This window comes from Gymnodraco acuticeps, unplaced genomic scaffold (assembly GCF_902827175.1).
Source record: "Gymnodraco acuticeps unplaced genomic scaffold, fGymAcu1.1, whole genome shotgun sequence".
In the NCBI taxonomy this organism is placed as follows: Eukaryota; Metazoa; Chordata; class Actinopteri; order Perciformes; family Bathydraconidae; genus Gymnodraco; species Gymnodraco acuticeps.
The window spans coordinates 444,437-453,859 of NW_022991244.1; the positions used below are offsets into that span (position 1 = coordinate 444,437).

A 9,423-nucleotide genomic window follows, 5' to 3' on the forward strand; every position below is an offset into this window, starting at 1 on the left:
CAGATAAAGCCAGAAATCTAGGTGTAGTCATGGACTCTGACCTGAGTTTCAACAGTCACATTAAAACTGTTACTAAATCAGCCTACTATCACCTAAAGAATATATCTAGGATTAAAAGACTAATGTCACAGCAGGATTTGGAAAAACTTGTCCATGCTTTTATCTTCAGTAGACTCGACTACTGCAATGGTGTCTTCACAGGTCTCACTAAAAAATCTATTAGGAAGCTGCAGCTAATTCAGAACGCTGCTGCTCGAGTCCTCACTAACACTAAGAAAGTGGATCACATCACTCCAGTTCTGAAGTCTTTACACTGGCTTCCTGTGTGTCAAAGAATAGATTTCAAAATACTGCTGCTGGTTTATAAAGCACTGAATGGTTTAGGCCCAAAATACATTTCTGACCTCCTGCTAAATTATGAACCATCCAGATCTCTCAGGTCTTCAGGGACTGGTCAGCTTTCTGTCCCCAGAGTCAGAACTAAACATGGTAAAGCAGCGTTCAGTTATTATGCTCCAAATATCTGGAACAAACTCCCAGAAACCTGCAGGTCCGCTGCAACTCTTACTACTTTTAAATCCAGGCTGAAGACTTTTCTTTTTGTCGCTGCTTTTAATTGAACTATTCATATCTTAGACTGCACTGTAACTTTTATCCATGTAATTTTTCTTTTAATGTTTAATTGCACTGTAACTTTTATCCATGTATTTTTTCTTTTAACGTTTATTTTATTAGCTTTTCTTTTTAATGACTGATTTTAAATGCCATTTTCTTAATCTCTTTCATTTTTTGTAAAGCACTTTGAATTGCCTTGTGTTGGAAAGTGCTATATAAATAAACTTGCCTTGCCTTGCCTTGCCTTGCCTTGCCTTCTTTGATTTTTTTTCTCAGGCTAGCTTGTTGTTTGCCCTTGTCAACACCGAAATGAGACACTGCACACTCACCCCATTCAGTTGACAGTTTCAGTCCTTGTCCAGTGTGTATTCCCAAAGATTTGACATCTCTGCATATCCGACATCCTAGCTTCTTATCTTTAAGAAGGAGCCATGCATTGGTCTTGCAAAAATATTGCACCTGGTCCGTTGTCCAGCAGTCAGGTGCATCGCTTTGCCCGGTGTTGGTGGTGGCAGTTGAGCCAGCAGCAGCTAACTTTAGAGCCTCTGGAGGAGGCGGCGGAGCTAGTGCTAATGCTAATGCACTAGAACTTGGAGCAGGAGGATCAACCAAAGAAAGCTCCCCATCAGACACAATTTCCAACACAGGCACAGCATTCTCTGTATTTGAAGTTTCTTCCGGCGACAACCGCTGTCTTTTTGCACTTTTATTAATCCACGCTAACATTTTAGAAATGCTAATTTGTGACGTGACTTGCTTTCCTTCTCTCGGGGGCGTGCCTGCTCTGTTCTATCACTCTACATAGCCACCCACTGGGTGGGAGTTGCACTGCATAAACACAACACACGTGCATCTAGGTATGTAAATTGTAAAGCATTAAAACATGGTTTTACTAACAGTTTTCAGTATGTTGTTACTTCGGCATTATTATTATTATTATTATTTTGAAACGTGTATTACTATTAAATCACGGTCAAATAGGTTAATTTTGACATAGTCGTTTCCACCACAGTATTTACATGGAGAAGATAAGCCCCGCCCCCTCTCCAGCACGTTCTGTTTGAATGACAGGAGTAAACAGCTGACAGCCGCTGTGAAACTCCAGCGGTTAGAGCGATGAGAATGTCCGTTCGGCACCTCATGACGCATCTACTGAGTACCGGGCGGCTGTATATATATATATGGATGTATAATAAGAACGGCGGGAGAGTGTTGAGTACTGGCACGGTGCATGAGTACCGAAGTACCACCAGCATGCCGGTACTGAGCAAGAAGTGCCGGTACTCCATGGGTCAGAACCAGAAGTGCCGGTACTGCGTACCGGTGAGTACCGGCCCAATTCCAGCACTGGGTATTCCTTGACCTTTGGGAAGAATGTTGACATGTACATGGGTACCATAGAGGTGTAGTGGATCTTGTAGACCAGGCCCATTGCAAGTAGCTGTACTCTGTCGTCTACTCTAAGCCATCCTAGGTTGTCAAAGTGGGCAGAGGTGAGGTGGGTTCTAGATGAAAGGTCAAGCAGTAGTCTGACCAGTTTATTTTGCGATGTTTGAAGTTTTATTTTTAGCGCCTTGGAGGTGCTATGGTACCATGACGTGCAAGCATAGTCATAGTACCCTTGAATGAGTGCTCCTGCCAGAGTTTTCAGGGTGTTTTTGTTTACCAGAGAGGAGATCCGGTATAGGAATCTAGTACTTTGATTTACTTTTTTTATTACATTGGATGCCATTTTGTCACAGGAGAGGTTTGCCTCAAGAATAGATCCTAGGTATGTAATTTCCTTCTTACTTGTGACAATAATGTCGCCCACTGCAACTGAGAAGTCGTCAGATTTGCTGAGATTATGTTTCGAACCGAAGAGAATGGACTCTGTTTTACCCAGGTGTAATGATAATTTATTATCGGCGAGCCAGGTGCAGATTCTGCCGAGCTCGGAGCTGAGGGTTTTTTCAACCTGCAATCTGCTCCTGTCAGAGACCAGCAGGGCTGAGTCGTCCGCGAACAGGAACAAGTTGCAGTCACATGCTGATGACATGTCATTTACATAAATTAGGAACAGTAACGGACCTAATATGCTTCCTTGTGGAACACCACAGCTCACTGGGAGGGGGGGGGGGGGACAGAGTACCGTTTACCTCCACCATCTGTTCTCTCCCCTCCAGGTAGGATTGCATCCAGCTCTTGTTTGATGTGGTCGCTCAAATAAAGAAGGCATGTGTCAGTGGAGTGGGATGTACTAAGCCAGATTGAAATTCATAGATTTGTTTCTTTTCCGCAAGGTACTTTTCGACCTGTTCATATACTATTTTTTCCATGACTTTCGAGATGGAGGTAAGTATAGAAACAGGGCGGTAGTTGCCTGGGTCCAATTTGCTGCCCTTTTTGTGCAGGGGGGTTACTCTTGCAATTTTGAAGTCTTTGGGTACTTTTCCCTGTTTTATGGAGAGGTTAATTATGTGAGCTATGACTGGTGAGATGGCGGTTGCTGTGTCTCTGAGGAATTTGGAGGGGATATTGTCGTGGCCAGTGGCCTTGTTAGGTTGGAGGGCGCTCAGTTTAATGAGTACCTCTGCTGTTGTTACCCTTGCTAGACTGAAATCATCTTTGCGTACCCCTAGGTTTTTGTCATGATGTGATCTACTCCAAAAAGCCCTGAGTGGGAGGGTAATTTATTTACAAGAGTTGTGGCTATGTTTGTGAAAAAAATGTTCAAGTACTTGGCCACATCCAGTTTGTCTGTGATGAGCCTGTTATCTGTCTTTATGTTTAAGTTAGAAAATCTCGTTTTGAGTTTTTTACTGCAGCCAAGCTGGTTATTGAGTAATTTCCAAAGTTCACGGGGTTTATTTTTGTTTTCCTCAGTTTTGACATTGATGAAATTCTTTTTGGCAGTTTTGATCATGGAGCTTACGTCATTTCTTAGTCTGTTTCTTTCAATTTTGAGTTCAGTCACGTGGGCCTGGAGTTCACTGCTCGTGCTTTTGGAAAGCATTGACTAACTTTTATGAAACTCAGAGCATTTTTTGTCTCTGGTTTTCATGGCGGTCAGTATGCCGGAGTGCATCCACGGCTCAGCGCGATTTTGTACCCTGGTTGTTCTTAGGGGGGCCAAATCATTGAGTATTGCAGAGAATTTGTTTTTGAAACCAAGCCATGTTTCTTCAACTTGTGTACCACTGAGCTCATCTGACCAGTCCAGGCTCTCCAGTTCTAGGTTAAAGGCCTCGCTAGAGTCGTTTTTGAGGTCTCTAGATATGACTGTTTTGTGACAGCCGGCCCTTTGTTTTAGCTTTTTGCGGGTACAGAATATCATATAATGATCACTTAAACCGCATGCTATAACCCCTTTACTGGAGATCCTGGACTTGTCAGAGGTCAGAATGAGATCAATGGTAGTTTGTGTTGTTTCACATGGGTGGGTGGGTTGGGTGATTAGCTGGCTGAAGCCGTGCAGATCACAAATCCTACTGAAGGACTTGAAGACGGACGTGTCTTTACGTTGCATATCCGTGTTCCAGTCTCCAATAATAATTGTCTCTACATCCCCCACATCAGCCAAACACCCATCTAATGTATCATAAAAGTCACTCTGTTCCGGTGGTCTATAGATTGTCCCGACTATTACAGATTTAGCATTGTCAAAAAGAATTTCAACCTACACAGATTCAATATTTTCATGATGCAGGTCAGTACGGTTTTTGAAATTGGTGTCTTTATGTATGTACATGCAGACACCACCTCCATTCATGTTCCTGTCCCTTCTCACTACAAGATAATCTTCAATTTCAATCTCTGAATCTGTAATGGTATTGTCCAATTTGGTCTCAGAAAAGCATAATATGCTTGCCTTACCGTTCATGAATAGCTGCCTGAGTTCGGCCAGTTTGTGTCTCAGGCTGTTAGTGTTCAGATGAAAAATATGTAGTCCATTTTTGTTGCTTAAATGCACAATGTCGTCAGCTTGCAGATATTTGTCTTTGTCCGTTATAGCAACCGGCTTGCGGCCTGCCGTGGTGTTTGGAGAGGTGGGGTGGTGGGGGGAGGGGAGGCTCCGTTGTAGCTTTAGCCATTGATATGCTAGCAGGGTGGCTAACAACATGGCGGATATGACGTTTGAGTGAACGAGGCCATCCCAATTAATACCTGAGGACTCCTCTGTCCTCGCGTCACCTTCTCGTGTCTCTCGCTCGCATCTTACGGAGGCGGAGCTAAGACGCAAGGAAGGGAAGCGAGTGAGGGAAAGGAGGAGTCGAGGAGGGGTATTGGGATGAGGGTACTGACTGTATATATAAATGGACGTAGGGTCCGTGACGTCACCCATAGGATTCTGCAGAGATCATGTGCTCATGTGATTGGCTTAGAATTGAGGAGACATCTGATTGGCTATAGATAGAAAAAATTACAAGTACGAATCGGCTAACCGTCAGGGGAGTCTCAAAATACCCACACACGAATGCACAGCGATCACAGAAAGCGGTTTGTGTTTGCAGGTGCAGCGGTTTTAAACGGAAAACAAATATGTGTGGATCAAAAATACATATGTAAAACTTTTTTCTGTTTTTTTGGATGTATATGAAACGGAACACATTTGTGTGTGCATTGAAAAACACAAGTGTGGATCCGGAAATACAAGTGTGAATCCTTTTGCGGATCATGAAATACAAGTGTGAATCCTTCTGTGTGCATGTGTGTATTATGAGACTGTTCTGAACTCATACTTTAGACTGTATTCTTGTTTTACTGTCATATATATTTCATACCTGTTTTTCATTTATTCTCTTATTGTTTTATGGCCTAACTATAATGAAGGTGTGCCACAGAAATACTTGTTTACATAAATGGTGATCAAACTGTTTTGAGACCCACTGAGATAACTTAGATTAAAGTTAACTATCTAAACACTGAGAGAGTCCTTTACCTCACTGAGCTGACGTTATCTGACAGGAGAGGGCTTTCCTTTCACTTAGTTGTAGAAACAGCTTCTGCTGTTCCACGCAAACACATGACAATGGTTTGTTGTACTGCCACCAGTGTTAAGGGACCTCTAGTATTATTTCTGCATGTGCAGTTAGCCGGACTAAAATCTCAATGATTTATCAAACGATTTCCGAAAACAACTTGCCCTTGAGCCCTCTTCTTCTCTGTAAAGTAAACCATGAGCAGTGGTGTAAAGTAACTGAGTACATTTAATCAAGTACTGCACTTAAGTACACTTTTGAGGTACTTCAATTTTATTTTACTTTATACTTCTACTCCACAACAATTCAGAGGTAAAATAGTGTACTTTTACTCCATTACATTAATACCTTTAATTACATTGCAGATTATGATTCATAATGTGAATTATAAACAACTGGATTAAATTCACAAGCTACCCAGCAGTAAATCAATTAAACATAAATTCCACCTTTACCAGCTTTGACAAACACATCAATAATTATGTTCCAAATATACAATATATATTATTCTGAAATGGGCCAATCTGCATGAGTACTTTTACTTTTGGTACTTTAAGTATATTGTGATGCTAATATGTTTTTACTTGAGTAACATTTTTGATTGCAAGACTTTTACTAGTTACAGAGTATTCCAACACTCTGGTACTTCTACTTTTACTCAAGTACAAGATCTGAGTACTTCTTTCACCTCTGACCATGAGTCACACATGAGGACAATAGCTCACTACTTTCACTATCAATAATCAATATGAAAGCAACTCTTGCACTTACTTAGAATAGTGTTTACATCCTGGCACTGAGTCGATGTTGAAGTTGCAACGCTTTGAATCCTAATGTACAGATACCATATTGGAAGAAGATCTCCTACTATGAGAGGAACAATGGAGGGTGTCCATCCAGAGTACCCACGCTCCATTGTCCTGCATCATTCCTTGAAGCACCCCTAAATCCTCCCACCCCCCACCCCACCTAACTCAACGCAAAGTCCAGAGAAACGTCCTCAGATCACAGAGTATCTAGATCGAGTCAACGACAGAATAAAGCTCTGCTCTACCAGCTGAATTCCTGATAAATGCAGCGACAAGGGCATTCTCACAAAGAGGAAGAAAGAGTTCCTGCCGCTGGTGGAGCTTTAGCACACAGCCTACAGCTCGTTGCATAAAAACAGCACAAAAGCTTGGTCTTTAATCCAAGAAAAAAAAAAACCTCTCCTCAGGCAACTTTTACCCGGATCAATGGATGCTTTATTCTCCCTTGGCTTCACATTGATTATTTTGTAGGAAGCCATCTTTATTACAAACATGTGAGTGAGCCACAACTCTGCCTTGTGGAAACCGCATGAAAGACTACTTGAAGTATAATTAACAGAGTCAAAAACATGACATATTTGGTGTTTGGGCTAGACTGGAGGATAGAGCAAGTGTATAAAGTGTAAGAACTGCCATGGGAAAAAAGAGATGGCCCAAGTAATGAAACTCAGGCTTGTAAACCGGACACCCCCTGCGTGACCTGCCCTGGAGTCTAGGTAACAGAAGGTTTATTGTCAGTGGGAACAGAACCCCTGGGCAGAGGGTATCAAATAAGGGTCTTGTATTTATATTTAAATTTCACCCATACATTTTGAACAAGTTTATGGAACATATAATGACGTGTGCTCTATGTGTATCATATTTCAAAAATATTGAACTGTATGTCATCATAGATACCGTATCCTTTGTGTTTTTCCACTGTGTAGAGCAAGTACTATAACTACTATCTACAGTTTATTTACCTGAACTGACTATGTACATATTCTACAGCACTGTACTCTATTTATGTTGAGTAATCCTACCCTTGAATCATGTGTCCTAAATCAGAAGGTTATTACAGTCACTATTGATTCAAAATACCATACCATATCTAATGCCCTACATTTGTTTATCTCAGATAACTTTTTTCCCCCTGTGGTGCATGGTCCTTAAAACTGATCTCAGCTGCTGCGTTAAACATTGACCTTCCCGCTGTGAGTGTCACCGATAGAAAACTATGTTTTTGTGAATCCGTTAGTGTGAATCAAACGTATCATAAACACCCAAATATGAACTTGATAGCAAAAACATTGATTCTGTAATCATTGTTATTGTGAATCAAACATATGGAAATATCATAAATACCCAAATATGAACTTGATAGCAAAAACATTGATTCTGTAAGAAAAAGAAAACAATAAAAGAAAGAAAACTCACCGACTACTCGAGACTATGGTTGTCCAAGATCAGGCTTTTCTTGCGGATTTCACATCCAAAGTAACTGCAGGAACCTAATTTAAAAAAGCACCATTATCACATGAGAAATAAATGGCTAACTTAATTTACTCTCACTGGACATGAACCAGAAGCAGTTTGAGCCAGAGTGCTGATAAGAGTCAGTCAATTATCTGCTCCAAGCATTTTGCCTTCTGGCCAAGTTAATGAATACGTTTTGAAAAATCATCAAATAATTACCCAAGTCAACAATGTAATGCATCACAGTTTTGTACACTCTCTGTATATTAAACAAATTCAAACATCGACTTAAACCCATATAAATGCACTTTTATAACCTGACATTTATTGTGACTGAAATGCTGTCATTCTTTCTTGAGTTGACTCAACAATGCACTGCATTGTGGTCAGGCTGAAACGGGGTTCATTTGCTCAGTTCCTTAAAAGCTAACATTAGTGACACATTATTCGTTATAGTGTTACTACATATACACAGGCCTGGGGAGTAACGGATTACCTGTAATGGGAATATAATCAAGATGTATTTTGTTACAGTTACACCAAAAAAAAGACGCAATCAGATTACTGTTTCTATAAAATGGCAATAGCCTGATTACAAGGCATTGAGCTTACACACTCGAGCAAAACAATTGCTGGTCTTCCACTTCATCATTATTTAGCCCTCTAGTCTAAAGAAAGCTTTCATTGGGTGGAAATTGGAATTGGTAAGTGTACCGTCTGAATTTTGTTTTTCATTTAGGCTACTTTTCTTTCTTTTTTTAATAGACCTTTTTTTTTTAAATACAGGTGGAGCCCCGATGTGTTTATCAAAAATACTACCTTTGCATACAAACACAACACAAATGCTAAATGCTACACTGACAACACATTAAACATGTGTGTGTTTTGCTCACCTGTTGATCTTCCCTTACAGGTTGCTCCAACAGACCCAGCGTATTCCAATCTGTCCCAAAAGATAAAGTTATTCAGGGAAATTGATAAATTCTCCACTGCTTCTTCTCCTGAAGGCACAGTAGTGTTAGGTAGGTAAGCTGTGCAGAAAGACTATAGGCAGATAGTTTGGCCCACTAACCTGTGGTGGTGGAGGGGGAAGAATGTCCCTTGTTAATCTTTATAATTGTTTATGGTAGCAAACTGTGCGCATAAACATTGTGAGAGAAATGTGACTGACCCCTTTGACTATTTTTTCATGTTGCTATTTCCCAGGTATTTGCACACCGCCCCCTTCTTCTGTGGAGTGACACGGATTGAAAAAAAACTGGACTTGAGAACACACTCTTTTTGGCCTCTTCCACGTCACAGAGCAAAAATAAAATCTGTGAACTAAGAAGGAACGGACCACCGTCAGTTGTGTCGGCAGCTTGCATGTTTTGAATACAAATATTGATAATTTGCATTCCTGGGTGCTAGAATCACCCAGGCTTAAAATACATGCCATGTTTTTAGAATATATGTGTACCTTCACATGTTCATGTCATTTTTGTTATTTCTATTCATACTATTACTACATGTTTATTCTTTTTTTTTTATTATTTCATTTGGATTCTTATTATCCCATGTGTTTCTGTCCTATTCTGTTGCTG

The 9,423-nt window shown here is 40.6% G+C and overlaps 1 protein-coding gene across 3 annotated transcripts in view; it reads right to left on the minus strand.

The window, feature by feature from the left end:
- slc2a9l2 (solute carrier family 2 member 9, like 2) overlaps positions 1–9,016 on the minus strand; it is a 174,465-nt gene extending 165,449 nt beyond the window's left edge. For 2 of the 3 annotated variants that reach the window (XM_034239597.1, XM_034239590.1), the window contains exons 1-3: positions 8,913–9,016; positions 8,734–8,783; positions 7,802–7,875 (exon numbers count right to left, since the gene is read on the minus strand). The gene's annotated coding sequence lies outside the window, so the exon portion shown is untranslated. Of the gene's footprint in view, positions 1–7,801; positions 7,876–8,733 lie in introns of all 3 variants that reach the window. The other variant, XM_034239591.1, reaches the window with a different exon arrangement.
- Positions 9,017–9,423: the final 407 nt, after the last annotated feature.